Here is a 7,479-nt window from a genome sequence, read left to right as displayed (position 1 = left end):
TATTACTTAAGAAATTCTATCAAGATTACTTTTAAAGTGTTACTGCCATAGGCAAAGTCTTCACAACCTGAACCATCAGTTTGAAAAACACTCACCTAAGCTACAATAGCATTCATTACTCATACTCTTGTTAAAGTTTGTATTCATTTATTTGTTCTACAAGCTAATTATCTTTTCTAAGCTTTGTATTGCTTTGGACGATAGGTATTTCAAAGATATTCCTTGGTTTAAATATAGTATAAAAGGAGAAATATGCAGTACATGCTAGAGCAGTACATTTATAAAATTTTCCTCAAGTTATCAATGCTGCTGGTGCCTGCTTCAAAACTTATTTTCTAAAATGTATGCAGATGTGACTAAAGAGATATTTCACTTGCCACGAAGCCTGGTGGATGACCTGAACTGGATTCTGGGACTCACATGGCAAAAGGAGAAAAAGTGACATGTGTGAGTTATCTCTTGACTGCATTTGCGCATTGGCACATATATGCCCCAGAAACATAAATTAAATGAGTAAAAAAATAAATAAAATAATGTGAGTCTATAAAATGTTAATCTGTTATTTTTGAATATTAAACATATGGGATGAAATCCTCAATGAGTTCTACTCATGTTGAAATGGAGAATAATATCCATGTATGATTCTGTGTAGAAAACTGGAATAAAAATAGGAAAGTTGAAGAAGTATTTAAAACTTCCTGCATTTCAATGACTTTTAATACAAAGAAATGTCAAGTATTCTGCTTATGGACATTATTGTATGGCTGAAAGCACTGCCTTAGAGGCATTTAAACATTGCTTAGCAAAAAAGAATCTTTGATATTTTGACTGTTCCAACTCTGTGTTGTTTTGTGTTTGTCTATTGTCTCCTTTTTGTTTACAGCTATTATGAAAATTCTCACAGAAGCTAGAAAGCAAATACTGTTCTCTTTTCAACACGAATGGACTCATTTTGCTACTGTTCAATTTCTATGGTCATTTTGTCTGCTTTCTTGAGCCCTTGTTAAAGGAAAACCTGGATGGCTTGAAAAATATGTGTGAGTGATTATCACAATAAGGGATCTAAGGTGATTCATGTGTTCTTGTACATCCAAGCCTTTTCTGACTGATTTCTTTAGGAATTATAGGCCTGGATTTAGGCAAAGCAAAGATAAAATAATGATCATAAGGAGATATGGGTACAGAATGAGACACATTGTTATTGACAAACCAGCATAGAGGACAGGGAGATGGCTTAGAATGTACAGTGTTTAGAATGCAAGCATGAGAAACTGAGTTCAGATCACTACTACCTAAAAAGTAGTCAGGCATAAAGGCATATAAATCAGTCATTTTTCCTAGTGTGGATCCAATATATGAAGGTTTGGAAAACTTTCTTCCAGATACACATACTTAATGGGACACAACCATGTTGTAAAAGGCTGCTTTTTTTTTTGTTCCCAGCTTCTCAGCCCTGAAACAATCACACAGAAACCATATTATTTGAAATACTGTTTGGCCAATAGTTTAAGCATATTTCTGGCTAATTCACATCTTAAATTAACCCATCTCCATTAATCTGTATGTCGTCACGAGGCTGTGGCTCACTGGTTTAAGTTCTGGTATCTGTCTCCAGTGGGGCTACATGGCTTCTCTCTGACTCCACCTCTTTGTCTCAGCATTTAGTTTAGTTTTCCCTGCCTAGCTGTGTTCTACCCTATTACAGGCCCAAATCAGGTTCCTTATTAGCCAATGGTATTCACAGCATATAGAGGGGAATTTCACATCACAACTGGGTTTAGTAAGTGACCTTGTCTCTAAATAAATAAATAAATGTCAGATAAGAATAATAAATAAAGACAATTCCTCCTTTTGGTCTCCATACATACACACATAAATCCATATGAGTGTGTAAGCACATAAACATATATAGTAATTACATAAAGCTAGAATATAGTTCAATTTGTTTGCTTATGCATTTAGTTTCACAGAAAGAATGCATTAATTTGTCACTGTTCTCAGAAACCTATAGTAATGTGTATAAATTCTACATGTTACTTAATTTTACTGGGGTTATGTGGGGCTTTGTAAAAAACTTTTCATTATTTTTATTGCTAAATTCTCAAAGAGAAACAGCATGTTTTTGGAAAGTAATAGATAATACTGCACAACTTGCTTGGTGTTAATGTAGCTTAAAATATTTGTAAAGTATAATGAGCAAACTCATGTTTTACATTGCTTAGAATTAGAAAACCCAATGAGGATCAGACATGGCTATATAGGAATAGGTTTTATTGTAGACAGTTATTTCTGAATGTCTTTTCTGCTCTAATTGAAACTAATAGCACGGCATTAATTTAATGCCAAACCCTTTCTTATTACTTGAGAATTATATTCATGTCTAGGAATTTTTTTTTTAAAAAATCAGATCTACTTTAAATTATGTCCCCTCCAAATCCTCTCATATTCCAACCCTATTACATATTGATACCAGGGTCTTGGGAGAAAGGAATGTGATAAAATGTCCCATTTACAACTGGGTATTCTATTATTTGATTGTAGTGTACGAACCAGCATGTTTTATTAAAATGAACTTCTCTGGAGTTGAAAATGTGTTCATCTATTAAAGATATGAATTTAGAAGGTAGTTTATTAATTTGCCCACTTATCACAATAATATACTAGGCTCTCCCCTAGTACTTATGATTTATAAATCCATGACTCTTACGCCCCTTAAAGGTAAACGTTTCATATTGTTGGAAAGATTTTAAATGCAAGAGAGTGGTTGGTTCCTCTCATTTCATTAATTGTACAATTGAATTATTGGACACATCATCCATGACCAGTAGTTGTTATGTTTGAGAGGGTTTACCACTGTATAAGGCTCTGATTACTTCCCCCCCCCTCACCGAAACATGCAAAATGTTCCAACAATGTACACGCAACAATTGAATATAAATATTTTAGGGTGGAACCCGCTTGATTTTTCCATTAATTATTACATATGATACGATTTCATTAAAACTAGGGTTTTATCATAAAATTTTAGAGGAATAAGCAAGGCAATAGTACAAAATGTTTAGGTAGGTGGTATCTGACACTGGATTTTTATTTGATATTCTTTAATGTCTGAGAGAAAAAGGCTGATCCCTCTGTATTATAGCATACTTGTTTAAAGTCCTTCCCAATGTATATGATGGTTATGTATGTGTATGACTTTATACTTGTGTGTTCATTTATATATGTATGTATGCATGTACAGATAACTAGGTGTGTCAATCAATAAGTTAAATAAACTTCAAAATGTGCAATATAATGTTCCAATGTCATGTGAATGAATAAAGAAAAAAACTAACTCTTGGAGTATTTTAAAAATAAGAATAAGTACTAATCTCCCTGTATTTTTTCCTTGACTTTACTTTGTAGTCTGACTTGTTGCCTTGTCATTGTTGCCTTTCTGCTGTGGATATAGGTAATCTGTCTCTATTTAGTGTCTGTTTTGTGTGCTTGTGTTTTTTATGTTGTCTGTTTGTTCCTAATAAGTGCCTTGTTCTGTATTAATTGAGAAGCACAGAAGATATGGTATGGGAAAAGACCAAAATTATATTTTCAGTGAGATCTTTAAAAGAATTTTTTGAGGGAAGATATTTTCTTACAGACTCAGAATAGCACTATAAACCAAAATCAGATTTATCTATACCCACATATGTATATATATATTAATATGGCATTTTGCTTAATGTGGCATTTAAACTGTTTGCCCATTTCAGCAAAGGATTTTATACACGAGTTTAGGCCAGAGTCATAGAAAGGTCCATAATTTAAGATTAAATCTATAATTTAAGGTTTAACTTAGGCTGTTAGAGATGATTGTAAGAGATATTCAAGATATGCTGTTTGGTTGTGTTCTTCTTTCCTCCACCCCCAGGGGAAGAAATGGTTTATTTTATCTAATATTCTTCCTGTCTTTCACATCATGCATCTCCTCCCCATTCATTCCACCATCCCTTCGTATCCTCCAGCTTCTGCACTTACAATTCCCCCAGAATAAAAAAAAAATAAGAAAATTCAAGAGAAAAAAGGAAAAAGAGAAGAAAAAGAAGAAAAAATTCAATTTCATCTTGGAAGCTATGTTGTGCCATGGTGAGTCATGCAGTAAACCCTTCTATTCGTATATCTTTTCTTGCAAGTGTTCATTGCAAAGAGCCATTGTTCTGGTTCGATGCCTTTGTTTCTGCTACACAATTGATGCTGGGACCTCAGTGAACTCCTTTTGATTACCCTGCTGTTGCTATGTATTTTGAAAACTGAGGTTTGGGTCTGTAGTCAAGGTCCACTCACTTACTCTAGCAGTTCACAGATGGGGTAGATGTTGAGGTGAGTTAACACTTAACTCTGGTTCTGGACCTGGGTAGCTTCAGCTTGACACCTTTCCGTTTTCCTCACCACCACACTGTGAGCAAGCCAGTCCTTATGTTTTAAACATGGGAGAGCCAGAGACAGGTGGCAGAGCTGTCCCTGAGGTCATAAGGGCAGAAGATCTTACCACTGCATGCCACTAGCTCCAACACTTGGGAGATCAGGCCCTGTACCTCACATGGGAAGCACAATAGAGTCAACTTCATTGGAGGAGGTCTGGGTAATACAGTCCTGAATTTGTAAGAGTGAGAAAAAGGTCTCCATTACTCTTTCTCATGTGGTACCATGGGCAGGGGAGAAATTTCACCCCACTCCCCAGCCCATCAATCAACACCTGAGACAGGTGGGAATTCTAGCCCTGAGGTCAGAAGAGCAGAGGAGTTGCTGCTGCCTCTCATCAGCTGCAGCACTTGGGAGAGCGATCTCTAATCCTAGTCTGAGCAACACAGCAGAGCTGGCCCTGAAGGCATAGATGTAGGAGACAGACACCAAGGACATGAAAGCAGAACTGAACCTGTCCCTTGCTCATAGCTGGGAGGGGTGAACTCACCAGGGAAGTGCACTGTTCCCTTAAAGAAAGGTTAAATTTACCCAGGCTTTGTACACAATAGAATGGTGGGTTGAGTTCATAGGTACTATGCTCTAAGGTATATTAGTGTGTTGGCTGCAATGTCTGGTAAAAATTCAGTCTGTTTGAAGGAAATAAATATTTTCAGAAAAATACGTCATCGTAACTGTAGTAAACCATCAAATATATAGGCTCAGGAAAAATTTTGGGGTAGAACTTGGTAGCTATAGGTTTTAAGAGGAACAAGTAATAAATGAGACTTCATGAAACTAGAACATTTCTGTACAGAAACAGACATCATTATTTGAGTAAAAATGAACCATTACAAAATGAGAATAAAATGTTTATCAGATAATTACCTCACAAGTGATATGAGAAGGTAGAAGGGGAAAACAAACAACCCCATTTAAAAAATGGAGCATCAAACGAGAATAAGCGTTCTCAAGACAAACTACAACTGGCCAAGAAACAATTTAAAAATGTTCAACATCTATAGCCACCAAAAATTAAAAAAAACTTAAACCTACTTAGAAATTTATTCATACCCAAATAATAACATGGATAAAGAAAAAATATGAATCACAGCAGAGACTGGCATGGTTGTGAAGAAAGAGAAACACTGATGGTATAAGTGACACTTATATCAGAAACACTGATGAATTCAAAGTGGAATTTCTTCAAAAAATAGAAAAACATATAAAGCATAATCCAGTTCTGAGTCTTCTTTGCATATACCCATGGGCACTACATCCAACTACAGATCTTGATCCTCCTTGCTCATGGTATTCTGTTCATAGTAAACAAAAAGTAGTAGATATCCACCAACAATGGAATGGATAATAAAAATACTGCATATTTTGTACACTGTTTAATAATTATTTTGTATAATGTGGAGATTTGTATCCTTTTGTGTCTAAAATTACTTTTAAGCTTTCTTGGGTTTTAAGTGGGTTTTAGTTAGCCACATTGCTGCCAATTTGTTTGCAGGAGGCCACTTGTTCGTTCCCGGCCACTTAGCCCCAAAATAATCACAGAGAAGCTGTATTAATTAAATTACAGTTTGGCCAATTACCTCTACCTTTTTATTGTATAATTCTTCCATATCAATTTAACCCATTTATATTGATCTTTATATCTCCACATGGCAGTAGCTTACAGGCAATATTTCGGGATGTCTGACTCTGGCAGTGGCCCTATGACTTCTCTCTGACTCTGCCCTTCTGTCTCCCAGCATTCAGTTTAATATTTCCTACATACCTAAGTTCTACCCTATCAGGCCAAGGCAGTTTCTTTATTCATTAACCAATAAAAGCAACAAATAGATGAAAGGACCTCCCACACCAGTGATTAGTTAAATAAAGAAACAGACTGGCCAATAGCTGAACAGGATAAAGTTAGATGGGAAAGTCAAACTGAGCATACTGAGAAGAAGGGCACAGTTGTCAGTCACCAGCCAGATTTAGAGGGAACAGGAGATGAATGTGCCATGTTAATAAAGGTACAGCTACAATGCAGAGCATAAATAAGGAATATGGGATAATCTAAACTGTTGGAACTAGTTAGTAATAAGTCTAAGCTATTAGCTGAGCATTTACAATTAATGTAAGTCTCTATGTGGTAAATTGGAAGCAGCTTCCTGGATGGGAAAACTGACTGGTGGTACATTTATACAATGGAATATTACTTTCTGCTATTAAGAAAAATAATTGTGAAATTCACAGTGAAATGAGTAAACCTAGAAACAATCCTTAAGAGTTAGATAACACAGTCCCAGAAACAAATTTTCTCTCATATATTGTTGAAGGGAGTGGGCCCCTTGTTTTACCACCTAGCTAGCTTATACCTGACATAATCACATAAAAATTGTATTCATTTAAATGCTGCACTGCCAATTAGCTCCATCCTCCTATTTGCCAACTCCTACATCCCAATTCAACCCATTTCCATCTATCTGTGCATTGCCACATCACTGTGGCTTACGGGCAAATTGTAACCAACATCCATCCCAGGCAGAAGATCCATGGTGTCTTGAATCTGCCCTTCTTCCTCCCAGCATTCTGTTCTGTCTACTCTGCCTACCTAAGTACTGCTCTATCAAAAGGCCAAGGCAGTTTCTTTATTCAACTAATACAAGCAACACATAGACAGAAGAACATTCTATACCAATATATGAATGTTAGCATTGAATCTTTAGATATAAAGATATAAAATAAAAATGGATTATTCATAGAAATTAAGAAAACTAGCAAATGGAGGTACCAAAGTGATGTATGAGGTCAGGGCAGAAAGCAAATATGGCAACAGAATCTACTATGGACTTTTGAAAAAGTCAATTGCTAATCTTGATCTAGTTAGTCACATTAGTGGTTTTGCTGATATGTAATGACGTAGTGAACTAGAATGTAAGTGATAAATTAAAACTTTTCAATCTAACAGTCATATTTTACCAAATAAAATAATTATTTTTATATGAGTATTGTTACTGTATTAGTTATATAAAATAATGTGCAAAA

This window comes from Microtus ochrogaster, linkage group LG1, assembly GCF_000317375.1.
Source record: "Microtus ochrogaster isolate Prairie Vole_2 linkage group LG1, MicOch1.0, whole genome shotgun sequence".
Lineage (NCBI taxonomy): Eukaryota > Metazoa > Chordata > Mammalia > Rodentia > Cricetidae > Microtus > Microtus ochrogaster.
Note: the sequence above shows the minus strand (reverse complement) of the source record.